The sequence below is a fragment of the Marmota flaviventris genome, chromosome 1 (assembly GCF_047511675.1).
Source record: "Marmota flaviventris isolate mMarFla1 chromosome 1, mMarFla1.hap1, whole genome shotgun sequence".
In the NCBI taxonomy this organism is placed as follows: Eukaryota; Metazoa; Chordata; class Mammalia; order Rodentia; family Sciuridae; genus Marmota; species Marmota flaviventris.
In genome coordinates this window covers 190,561,078-190,575,078 of record NC_092498.1, presented here as the reverse complement: position 1 = coordinate 190,575,078, position 14,001 = coordinate 190,561,078, and positions in this window count along the sequence as shown.

Sequence of the window (14,001 nt, the reverse complement as noted above, 5' to 3'; positions counted from 1 at the left end):
CACTCTATTATAGAAAGACATTACCAGAATTAGTAATTGTTCCTTTATAACATCTCCACTTCTAACTGCAAAATTCTACAATTCCAAGCAGACACAAGTCTTTTGGTCTCAGTCTACATTTTCTTTCTGAACCATTGTTTCAGTCTGGGACTGTATTCAGCTTTCCTCACCCTCTGGCATAACAGCATCACCCTCTCTCCAGGAAGATGAACCAAGAGAGATAAAGAATAACCAATTCCTGTCCGGCTGCTATGTTGTTCCAGAGATTTTTAAGCTGAAGCCATGAATTGTATTCTCCATCAACTGAGCTGTACCTAAGTATGGATTTAAATTCATGAATCTGCTCCTAAATTGATATGTTCTATAACTGAGAGGTCTGGCATCATGGCTACTCCATATACTATGGGGAAGGATCAGAGCCTAATTGCTTGCGGTAGACCTCCCAGGCCTGAGGATTTAGCATGGCGTGTGTCTCTGAGTACATTATGGAGCTGCTGGCTTATTAGCCAAAGTATGTCATTTGGAGTTGCTGAAAGATCACAATCCACTTTTTCACCCCTATATGAAGCCAAGTGCTCATTTGACTCATTGACGTGCCAGAAAAGCCAGCCAGTACTCTTGTCCTTTTGGAGATCCAGGATGGCGTTTCCTTTATTGATTCTGATCTGCATTTTCCCGTCACCGACTTTATTTTAATTTCTTTTCTCTGTTATTTTGTCTAAAGACATATAACTTTCCAAGAAGCCTATATAGATGGATGGATGGATGGATGGATGGATGGATGGATGAATAGATGGATGGATGAAGATAGATGACAGAGAGATAACAAGAAAAATAGATTGTGATTTTTCATCAATGTATGAACTTCAGATTGAACACTGACCTTTGAACTTGACTGCAGAAGACACACTCTGGCTCCATGGTGCTGGGTTGTTCCTCATATCTGGAATTTAACTCTGAAAAGAATGTTCTCAGAGCCATGGAGCAAGCTATGTGCCAGGCACTGGGCCTGTGAGTCTCTGCGTGGTCATCGTGCAGGATGGCTGCTGATTAGATACCAGTGAGCAGAAAATGTCTGCTGCGTCATGGCTCCTGTAATACCCAGGAGGGGAGGGAGATGAGAGCCTGGGGACTGGCGGTCATTTCCTACATGACTCCTGGTCCTGTGAGATTGGGATAGTCTCAGCTTCAGAGGGTGCCTCATTGTTGACCCTCATCCCCATTTTTCAGGTGAAGTTCCTCCATTTTGGATGGCACTCTGGGAATCTTATATCCTTCCCCAGCACCTCCTTCCCCTCTAGCATGTCCAGTGGACAATACCAAGCCTGTCTAATCTAGGAGCTGGGCTTTCCCTCCTCACAACACCCCTGCTGTCCTTCACCTCCTCCTCCAAACCTTTCGGTCACTTCTACTTGACTAAGGCATAGTTGGTCCTCTTATTCCACCTTAAGAGAATACAACACGTTTAAAACATCTCTTGTTTTAAACTCTGTTGGAGTCCCCACATTGAACATCCATTTCCAGCTCCACTCCGTTCACTAAACCCAATAACCCTGCTCTTGGCAGCCTAGAACTCATGCTTTAAAAAATATATATATATTTTTCCAATTTTTCAATTTTAACTTCTAGCTTTGCCCAGTCCTCTGGTCTTTCTGGCTCTCATGAATACTCCTCATGGCAGTCACTGACCCTTAGATTGGTCCCTAGTGAATTGGTCCCAGACCCACCTGGTGGAATGGATCAGCCACTACAAAACTTCTATGGTTCATGCCAACACTTCAGTGTAGAGAATTCATTTCACCTTAAGTGAATACAACATGTTTAAAACATCTTTTTTTTTTAATTGAACCCAAATCTGATTTTGTATTAAATTTGTGTAAAGTGGACTAGCTCCACCTTCTTTCTCCACCTAGGAAAATATTGGTCCCGTCTCCACCCCAACTACTAGTGGGCAGATGGCAAATTATATTTTACGAAAAATAGCTGCAAAACAGCTTCTGATCCTGCAACCCTCTCAGAATCTCACCCTTCCTCATTAAGAGGTGGAGTCTAAAGTAGGCCAGCCTTTGTGATTAACTTGATCTTAAGCACGTGAAAGTGACACTGTGCAGCTTAGAAAAGGCAATACAGCTACTACTGGACTCTCTTTCTTGGTACAGGTGTCTTTGAATTTTGAGCCTTCATAGGTGTCCAGCAACCCTGTCACCCCAACACTGGACAGGCATAGGCAAAAACACCCTAGAGACAGAGGGAGATGCCTAAGGAGCCCCAGCAATCTTGTTTTCCCAGCTCAGGCTTCAGACAAGTGAATAAGAAACTTAAAGCTTATCCCAGTGGTGGGTTCAAGACCGACTATGGCACCCTGGCATTTCAGAAAACAGCAGAAGCAGGAAGGTCACCTTCACATTGGTTCAGTCTTCTCCCCTGAAGCAGCTCATAAGACCCTCACTGGAGATGTGCCCTCCCTATATACCTATTCTTTCTCAGCTCCCTCATTGGAGGACAAAAGCTACCCAGAGAAGAATCTGAACAAACAGGCTCGAGTTCCGCCTAGTTTACTACCATCAGTGCAATCCTCTGTCCATCATACTTCTCCACAGCTACCCAGTCCTTCATCAAACTCAGCATAGAAATACTCTGGATTATTTGTTATCCCTGGGTCTTTATTTCTGAAGGCTCCTGTATTAAATAGATTTGTCATTTGTGGTAGGGGCCTAAGCCATGGGTCTAAGCTGGGTAAGGAGAAGATATTTCTCTTCCCTCTCATCAGTTCCCACCACCATTTAACTGCCCAAACTTGAGACACCGAGTAAGAATCACTTGTCTAAGCCCAGTCAACTCCCAGAACCCTAAGTAATAACAATAACAAATGAATGTTAAAAGCCAGCATTAGGGGGTGCTTCGTGATGTAGCGATAGGTAACAGAAACAGCAGACACCCGGAACTTTTTGGAAACTAAAGCCATAACAAATGTTTACTGAACACCTACCGTAACAGACCAACTTGCCTAGTCTGTCATTCCACTTGTTGGACCTCATGTCATGTGTTTGTCCTCTTACTGGTCTGACCATGACACTGTCTTCTGGACGTAGGCTAAGCTTTTCTCATGCTCTCTTAATGCAAAGCATCCAAAACCAAACCTTGCTCTTGATTTTTCCTTGGACAAACCCAGAGGGTGTGAGAACCAGGGCTGCATTCCGAAGCTGTGGTATCCCCCTGGGGTTCCTTCTGATTCTCAGCTCCAGTGTTTACTAGCTCTGCAACCTCGGCCAAGTCATTGAGCCACTCTGGATCCCAGATTCCTCATCTAGGAAATGAGATTACTAACACCCATAAGGACAGGATGATGTGGCTATGAAATGAGGCAATGTATGGGAAATACCTGGCACTGTGCCTCTCCAGAGTGAAGGCTGAGTAAATGGTAGAGGTGGTGACTGTTTTCATTCTCTCTTCTAGAAAAAAGACTGTCTTAATGTACCCTGAAATCAAGTTAGCAGATCCGGTTAGCTTTGGCAGCCACTGATATTCCTGACAAAGTGGAATTTTCAGTGAGAAAAAAATCTTGAGTCTCCACTTCTCCAACAAGTATGGGATTGATGGCAAAATTCAGAGGGAAGAGACCCAGCCACACAGCCAGTTCGTGCCCTGATGGCATCTGGGCTGTGTACAAACCTTTTCCTCTCATACTCTTGTCTTTTCCTCATTTTGACTTTCCTGGTTGACTGTTTGATAATGAACACTTTGTAAATTTTAGCCTGCTAACAACACTGGCTGTTAGTCATAGTATGTCAATATATTTTTAGATGATTAATTCTCTCATCAAAGGTATTCTAAGATAGTCCTTCGGACTTCTGTCCTCTGTCAATTTGACCAACACATCTTGTATATTTTCGCCTGTCATTGATAAAAAGCTTCAACATGTTGAACAAGAGTCCATCAGCCTTCTACCAAAGAACTGCCTCTGGCCTGACGCTGGCTCCTAATCTATTCCTCTAAGGGATGGATGTTCAACCTGTCATAAATCTACCTTGCTGGGCTGTCATCGGAGCCACAACTTCTTCCTTCTTTATAAAGATCATGAGAGACTTTGATAAATGCTGTGCAGAATCCAGAGGCCTTATATCTACAGGATCTCTCCAACACGCCTGTCAGAAAGACATAATAAAAAGAGGAAAGGCTTGAGCAATCTGTCATGAGAAGAGCTTGGTGATCTGAGCCCCTTCCTTCCTTCCTTCCTTCCTTCCTTCCTTCCTTCCTTCCTTCCTTCCTTCCTTCCTTCCTTCCTCTCTTTCTCATTCTCTTCTTTCTTTCTCTTCCTCCCCTTTGTTCTTTCCTCCCTCCCTTATCTATTTATTTACAACTTTAAATTTAGAAACTTTCAAACACGGTGGAATATAGAGAAACTCCTATGCTAACCCCACATTTCATCAGTCAGCTTCAAAGCTTTTTCCTCTGGCTGACCCGTTTGATCCAAATCCTATTTGCTCCTCCCCCAGCTGCCACTGGATTGCTTTGAATGATACTGAAACAACCAGAGCATTTCCTTGTTAAGTATTCTAGTACGTATCTCTGGGAACACTAAAAAATGAAACAAAATACCATTTTACAACTTCAGAATGAAAACTCCTTAATATCATCAAATGCCTACTTAGTACTAAAGTTTTCTGGGTTGTCTCACAAAATTTTCATTTGTTTGTTTTGATCCTGGAGTTAAACTGAGGGACACTTTACCACTGAGCCACATCCCCAGCCCTTTTTTTTTATTTTTTATTTTATTTTTTTTTATTTTGAGACAGGGTCCTGCTAAATTGCTCAAGGCTTTCCTGAATTTCCCAGTCTGGCTTTGAACTTGCAATCCTCCCACCTCAGACTCCTGAGTTGCTCGGATTACAAGCATGTGCCACTGTAGCTAGCACTTTTTTTTTCCCCTTCCTATGTAGTTTGTTCCAATCAGGCTTCCAATAAGGTCCTTATATCACATTTGGTCGGTGCATCTGTTCAGCCTCTGAAGATACTTCTCCATCCCCTCTCTTGTTTTTCCTTTGCAAGAAATCAGGTCAATTTATCTTAGAATTTCTTATATTCTGGATTTTTCACATCCTGTGGGTATTATTTAACAGATTTCTCTATTCTTTTATGTTTCCCCTACACTGGTAGTTATGTCTAGAGGTCTGACCTGATTCAGGTGTAAATTTTGGCAAGAATATCCTACATGTGGTGCTGTGTCCTTCCTACTGCACCACATTCCAAGGCACGTAATTCCTGGTTGCCTGTCTTTATGTAATCTTTAAGGGCATCTTGTCTGTTTTGAAAACCTGAACCATACATTGTGTATGTGTTACAGTTGGATATGTGATGTCCCCAGACAAGCTCTTATGCAGGAATCTTCAGAGGTGAAATAATTAGATTATGAGAGCTGTGATGTAATCAGTGGATTGATGCATTTGATATATTAATAATTTGAAAGGACTACTCTACTGGGTGGGAAGCAGAGGGATATGACTGGAGGAGGCAGGTCCCTGGGAGGCATTCCCTTGGGAATTGTATTTTGTCCCTCTAGTTCCTCCTCCTTCTCTCTCTCTCTCTCTCTCTCTGCTTCCTCGCTGCCATGAGCTCAGCAGCTTTTCTGCTCCATGCCTCCCACCATGATGCTTTGCCTCACCTCAGGCTTAGAGCAATGGAGTTGACAGACCATGGACTGAACCTCTGCAATCATGAGCCCAAATAAACATTTTCCCATCTAAGTTGTTTTTGTTAGGCATTGGTCACAGAGATGAAAACCTGACTAACACGATATATATATTTTTTTAATTTATATTTGTCATTAAATTCCTATATCTTGTGTACCTTGATCTCTGAATGACCTGTGCCCACATTTTAAGACTTTACTTCTCCTGTTGTCTTGGTTCCTTGAGTGCAATTTGTCTGTATCAGAACTTATTTGAAGAAACCAGCTAAGTGTTCCTAGGAGTTTATCAGGACCATAGAATCTATGGACTCATCCAGAACTTCTTCACCTAATAAGATCCCTTCATGATTCATAGACATTTCAGTGTTTGAAAAACTCTGTACTAGAACATCAGACCCCTCCACACACATGGTAAAGAAGAAACCTGAGATCCTGAGAGTTCAGGAATGACAGGTAGACTTCAGTCTGTGAATGGAACCCACGTTCTACTGTAGCGTATTGATTTTATCCGTGGACTGAAAAGTCTGTCACGTGTTTCATTCATTTTTCTTTCTGCTCCCTCTACCACCCTTCCTGTTTTGTGTGTACTGTGCCACTCCTGGGGCTTGAAATTCAAGTCCAAGAAGTCTCAGCGTTCTGAACTCCTGTGGAAATAAAGATGCACACGAAACAGCTTTGCATACTGTCAGGGTAGTGGGGAGGGAAGAGCTCCAGACTGAGTCAGGAGCTGTGAATTCTGGTCCACACACTGTCATTAATTGTATGATGCCGAGAAAGTCATGTAAGTATCTTGGGCTCAGATGTCCTTATCTGCAGAAAGAAGAGGCTGATCTCTAAGGCACCTCTGCAGTAACTGCCATGATTTCAAGACAGCCAGCATAGATGTTCTCACCCCGGCCCAAGGGCCAGACTGCAGGTTCTGTAACTCATCAACTATGAGTCTTAGGGTAAAGCAGGTAAGGATTCATGGCTCAGTGCTTTGTGAGGAATACATGGATAAAGTTACTGCCTGTTTCAGGGATGATTAAGAGACTTAAATGAATTGTTTTTTGTTAAATGATTAAAGGATTATCTACACATAAAATGTGCTGTATACAGCAAATCTAAACATATATTATTTATATCTACTTTGTGTATCACATATACTTTTAAAATACAATAAAATATATAAAGTCTATATTAAAATGCAATATGTACTTTAAAAATGTAAATTTTAAAACTGTATATATTACTTTAAAGTACATATTATATTTTTAAATATTTTGATGTAGAATAATGTCCTTTAAGATAATATATGTACTTTTAAAACTTAAAAAAAATTTCTATATAAAATAAAGTATACATCTACAAATATACTTTATATATTTATTAATTTTTAAAAATATATAAAGGTCTTTAAAGTGCATATCATATTAAATATATCTTAGTATATACTTAAATATTTTAGTATATTTTTATATGCCTTGTTTTTATACAGTTTTAAATAGTTATGAATATACAAAGTATATGTGTACTTTAAAGAACTATTATATCTTGGCTTCTATATATTTGTTAAATTTTAAAAGCAATGGTTTTCTGTGACCATTTGAGGATATTTCCCATAAGAAAATAGCTTTTGCTGGCTGTCTACTCTACAGCTGGTACACAAAGACAAGTCATAAGTGTTCATGAGTTGTCAGGCTGCCTATTCACTCAACAAACATTTAATTGAGCTTTTTCTGAGTGCCAGGCTCTGGCCAGCAGGTCAAGCATAGTTCTGTTCTCATGCACACCCCACCAGCTCAGAAGGGAGCTGCTGAAATTTGTTTCCACCTTTGTCTGTTTGCCACCATGTTTACATGTCATGTTTTGCATTTGGATATGATCGGGTTTATAGAGTGTTCTGACCTTCATATTGTAGAGGATCCAAGTTTGCAGAACTTGAGTGCCAGATTATTCAACTGGCACATAACCTGAACTCTCACAGCTGTCTGTGTTGGAGAGGGATGGTTTAGAGAACTCCCTATCACAGAATTGATTCTGAAATGGTATATCAGTTAGCCATTGTGCATGCAAACCCCACTACATTTCGTAGCTTAAATGATCCTTTGCCTAGCTTGTGATTTTAGTGGGTCAACAAGTTAGGTGGAGCTGAGCTGGAAAGTTTTGGTCTCTGATGAGCTTCTGTATACACCTATGATTAGTTACAGGCCAGGTAGATGGGTTTGCTGATATTGACTGGGCTTTTTCACAGCTATAAGGCTTTGACAGAGATAAGGACTAACTTGGTCGTGTACACATCATCTCTCATCCTCCAACAAGTTAGTTTGGACTCAGTCACATGATGGAAGCAGGGGTCAAAGAAGAAAGTGGAAGAGGACCATGCTCACAACCTGCTCATTGTCACCTCTACCACATTACATTGGTCAGCAAGACTTAAGACTCACTGGGAGGTGAAATCATATTATCTTTTTTTTTTTTTTTGATAAGCTGTAAAACCACAGGGCATGCATACAAGGAGGGATAAAAAACTGTGGTCATTTTTGAAAATTAGACATTTTACATGCAACTACACATATGATATGACTATCTGAGGATGAGGGATTAGAAATAGATACTCCTTGTGGCACCTTCTGCCTGCGTCAAAGTAAATGACTTGTCCTCCAACATATGAACAATCCCTGACAATGAATCACTTGAAAGTGGACCATTTTGAAATTTAAAATGTGCAGAACCAAAGAAAAGTGTATCTCCAGCTGAGGACTCAAAGCTTCAAATTCTCAGCCTTACTTTCTGTACTCCTAGAGATTCCAGACAAGGTTTAGGAAAGAGATGCAAAACATATTTTTTGCATTGATCTTTGAATAATCTTAAGCAAGTCACAGGGACTCCCATCGGAGCTGTCCCCAGGCATCCCACCTCCCCTTGTGTGTTATTTCCTTCTAACATAGCATGCTTGTCAAAGCAGTGAGGTATTACAGAGAAATGGGCTGTGGAAATGCATGTAAAGTAGTATTTTATACTTTGATGCACTGAGAGTTGAAGTGAACATCATACAAACCATTTAATTTTGAAACCAAGTCTTGTGAAGCTTGTTTCATTGCTGTTCAGAATTCAATTGCCCTCCCTTTGCAAGTGCCTTCTCCACCTACTGTTTTTTCCCCTCACTTAGCATATGGGGGACTTGTTTAGTGGAAAATATGCATTATGACCTGAGACAAAAAACTCTCCAGGTTGTTGAGGAATTGATTCTGCCCAAGAGCTTCACTTTTATAATACTTTATCATAGTCTACTTGATGCCTCTCAATTGAGCTCAATGCTTATTTTATTATTTGTTATTTCAATTTAGTGGGAGATTATGCAAATTACTGTTTCTACTTCTCTTGTTCCCCATTCTTCCACCCCCCACCCAATAAGTAGGCAGATTTCCTCTTGGGGGTGACTTTCGTTTTGTTTCTATAAAGACATGTCATCATATTTTGCTTCATTTGGGATTTGGGGGACTTTAAAGTACCTTTTATTGATCAAAGTCTTAGGTCTTTCTCTTTAGGAGCCAGTCTGCTGTTGTGCATGCCCTGGGCATGAATAGCGACATAAATAACTTCCTTAAGAAAGCAGCTTGGCATGGGGGTTATGAGTTTGACTTGGTGTGGAACAGCCTGATTTAGTATCCCAATATTGCAGTTGACCTTGGCAAGTCCCTTTACATCCTTAAGCTTCAGTTTCCTTAAAAAGAAACAGGGCAGTGTTCACTCCTGGGGTAATTGTGGTGATTGATGATATAATGCACAAAAGATGCTTAGCAAGGGGACTGGCACATAACAGGAGCTCACTAAATGTTAGCTGTTGTTTGATGTCATTCTTGTTGAACTGGATGGTGATGGTGGTGGAATTATTCGTTTTGCTTCTGAGTGAGGTCACTGGCTGGAACAGGCCTCAGCCGAGAGCCAACTGAAACTGTTTTTGGAGATACCCCAAATATCAAATAAGTTTAATTCAGTTAATAAAATGCCCCAAAATGGTCAAAGAGAGACAAAAAATACATTCCTTCCTTTCCCAAGTCCTTCCTTCTTGCCTTCTCCCTCTCTTTTCTGCTTTTATTCTCTCTCCCTGGACGTTTATTAAGGGGCTTCCATGCAGCTCAGGGCTAGGTGCTAGATGCAAAGGCGAATGTAACACAGTCCTTGTACTCCAGATGTTCCTGATTTCCATGGGGAGATGTAGAGAATCAGCCATTAGAGTTGAGTATTGCAAGGCTATGGTGGGCCATGTCTTTATGCTTTACAGGGAGGAGTTGATACTAAAGTTGAGCATGGCAGGTGAGCAGCATTCAGCCAGGTACTGGAGTGGAGGGTGGGCCTCATGGGAAGAGAAAAAGACAGGAAGAAGAGGAAGAAGGGGGAGAACAAGGGTTGCTTGGAAGCCACAGCAGCTTGTAGGGTGTTTTTCTTGTTGTTGTTATTGTTTTTCTCTTTATTTCTTTTCTTTTTTTTTAAGGGGGATTAAACCTAGAAGCACCTAACCACTGAGGCACATCTCCAGTCCTTTTTATTTTTTTATTTTGACATAGGGCCTTGCTTAGTTGCTGTCTCTCCCCTTGAACTTGTGATCCTCCTGTCTCAGCTTCCTGAGGGATTATAGGAATGCACTGCTATGCTGGGCAGCAGTTTGGCCTGTCAGAAGCAACAGGAAGGGACCAGATGAGCTGCCTCTGTGTGATTCAATCTTGCTGGAACCTGGGTATAGGTTAAAGCTGCTCCCAGAGCTGAGTCCTCATACTTCCTATTCATATTTGCTGTGACTGGGGAGGCAGGATCAGGGATGGCAGAAATGGACCCTGGAACAGGGAACACCAGAAAAATATCTGGAGATTGGCAGAAGGAGATACCATATCCCACTCCTCAGTTTATACCCAAAGGACTTAAAAATCAGCATACTACAGTGACATAGCCACATCAATGTTTATAGCAGCTCAATTCACAATAGCTAAACTGTGGAATCAAACTAGGTGCCCTTCAATAGATGAATGGATAAATAGAATGTGTACATAATATACAATGGAATATTACTCAGCCTTAAAGAAGAATGAAATTATGGCTTTTGCTGGTAAAGGATGGAGTGGGAGAATATCATACTAAGCAAAATAAGCCAATCCCCCAAAAAACAAAGGCCAAATGTTTTCTCTGATAAGCGGTGGTTGATCCATAATGAAGGAGGGTAGGGAAGAATGAAGAAACTTTGGATTGGGCAGAGGGGAATGAGGGGTGGGGAGAGGCTGTGGGAATGGGAAGAACAGTGGAATGAGACAGACATTATTAACCTATATACATGTGTGACAACACTGCCTGTGTTACTGCACCATGTATAGCCAGAGGAATGAGAAGTTGTGTTCCATTTGTGTACAGTGTGTCAAAATGCATTTTATTATCATGTATAAACTAATGAGAACAAATTTAAAAACATATATTTTTAAAAAAGAACCTAAGGTGGGGAAGGGGATGAGCTGAAATTCAGAGCCTCTGTTTTCCTCTCTCTACTATAGAAACAGGGATACTGATCTTGAGAGGTCTTATGAGAATTAAATATGATGTTTATTTGTAGAGTATGAAACACTAGGCAGATACTCCAAGAGTGACAACTTTTTTTTTTTTTTTGGTAATGGGGATTGAATTCGGGTACTCAAACACTGAGCCACATTCCCAGGGGCCAGTGCCTGGTTTTTGCTGAGGCTGGCTTTGAACTCCTGATCCTGCTGCCTCAGCCTCCCGAGCTGCTGGTCTAATTGTTTTTATATTAACCATATATTAAAATGTGAGCTGTCATTCTGGGAGCTGTCAACTTCACTTTGAAATTAAAAATCATGTAAAGCATGCAAGAACAACTTTAGAAAAAAAAGAGATATAAGGTACAACCTATTTAAATATATTTTTAAACAATAATCTTCAGAGAACTCATACATTTAAAGAATGGCCAATTTTTTATACTGCTGTTTATACTTAATAGCTTCAGAGAAATAATAAATAAGACATCTTGGGGAACCAGGTGTTTTCAATCATTATCGATTACAGTTATTACATTTCTTAGCATTTTTACAAGTAACGTCTTTTGGTTTTATTGGTGCAGCATAGTTGTACATATGGTGGGATTTGTTGTTACATGTTCATACAAGCACAAAACAATAGAATTTGGCCAATATCACTCCCCAGTATTTCCCCTTTCCCCTTCCTCCTCCCCAACCATGGTCTCTTTCTTCTGCTCTACTAATCTCCTTTTGATTTTCATGAAACAACCTGCCCCTCACCTTTCTTTTCCTTTTTCTTATTTAACTTCCACATGTGAGAGAAGACATGACTCTTAGCCTTCTGAGTTTGCCTTATGTCACTTAACCATGGTTAATGGTCTCAAGTTCCATCCATTTTGCTGAAAATAACATGATTTCATTTTCTTTATGGCTGAATAAAAATCCATTGTGTAAACACACCACATTTTCTTCATCCACCCATCTATTGATGGACATCTAGGCTGGTTCCATGGTTTGGCTGTTGTGAATAGTGCTGCTATAAACATGGGTATGCATATATCACTATAGTCAGATGATTTTAATTCTTCAGGATAAATACCAAGGAGTGTTATGCCTGGTTCTATGCCTAGTCTTTTGAGGAACATCCATACTTATTTCCATAGTGGATATACTAATTGACAACCCCACTGACAGTGTAAAGGTGTTCTTTTCCCCAAAAAATTCCCTCCAGAATTTATTATTATTTATATTCTTTTTTTCCTGTCTTTTATTTTTTTAAAATGTGTTCTAATTAGTTATACAATTATTTATATTCTTGGTGGTTGCCATTCGACTAGGGTGAGATGAAATATCCCTAATTGCTAAAGATATTGAACATTTTCATATATTTGTTGGTCATTTGTATTTCTTCTTTTGAGAAATGGTTGATTAATTCATTCACCCATTTATGATTTGGGTTGTTCATGTTTTTAGTGTTAAATGTTTTGAGATCTTTATATATTCTAGATATTAATTTTCTGCCAGAAGAGAAGCTAGCAAAGATTTTCTCATACAGAATGGGCAAATTTTAAGATTTAAGTATTTTTCATTATTTAATCACTGCCCTGGTCAAGGATCCTACAGAACAAGAAAAGTCTAATATGAACAATTATTCACAGGGGAAAGAAGTTATAGGCAACTGGCTAAGATCAGGTAAAAAGAACTCTTAAGGATACTGCAGGGCTGAGGGAAGGTACCGAAGGAGGGAACTAATTTGAGACTTGGGACATAGGGAACTTCCTATTGCTGGGATGCAAGTCTTGTTGGTGAGTGCATGGTTAAAGTCTGGGAATCTTCAGAGAAAATCAGTGTTATGGCTAAATGATTCAAAGTCAGCAGGATGAGCCTGGGTTAGCGAGCAGAGAACCATCTTCTGGAAGGTCAGATAAATTCAGCAGGCACCACAAAGCGGAATAAGAGGAAGAAGCCACAGAATTCCTGGAAAGCTAGTCAGGGACCAGATGGATTTTCTTGAAATGTTCCTGGAAGATGTCTGAGGGACTGGCAGGTACCTTGGACTCAAAAGGATACTGTCAGGAAATCACCAGAAAAAAAATGTTCCAGGTGCCAGGGATACACTCAGCTATCCTCAGGAGGTTAGCAACACTCAGTACAAGCAGATGATTTTTGCTGCTGGCTATGAGGACTGTCTTAGTCAGTTTTCTGCTGCTATAACAGCATATCACAGAATGGTTAATTCATAAAGAAAGAACACTTGTTTCCATCTGGAGGCTGAGAAGTCCAAGATCAAGGCATCTTGCAAGAACCTTCCTGCTGTGTCATTACATGGCAAGAGGTAGAGGGGCAGGAGAGCATGCATATGAGAGAGGAAAGGGGGATGAACTCATTCTTTATGTTACTAACCTGCTCCAGAATTCTCACCTAAACACCTCTTAAATGCCCCACCCCCAGCACTGTCACAGGGGTATCAACATGAGTTTTAGAGGGAGTAAATATTTAAAACAAGACAGAGATAATGACCCCCAAATACCACCACTCACAGGAATACAAGTAGCTCCACAAGAAGAACATAGCAAAACCAAGAAGAAAAATCCCCTTCCATTCCTGGGTTGTTCAGTGTCCTCCACTGACAAGGTTTAACATGGTATCAGTAGTGGAAGGAGAAATATTGGTAAGGCTCCCCTCCCTTGTCACAGAGAAGGCAGAGGGATACATTTGGTAAGAGGCAATGCATTGATAGCTTGCACAGTCACAAGGGAGGAAAGAGATACTGGAAAATTTAGTACCATTTGTATTTTTTCTTCCTTAGAA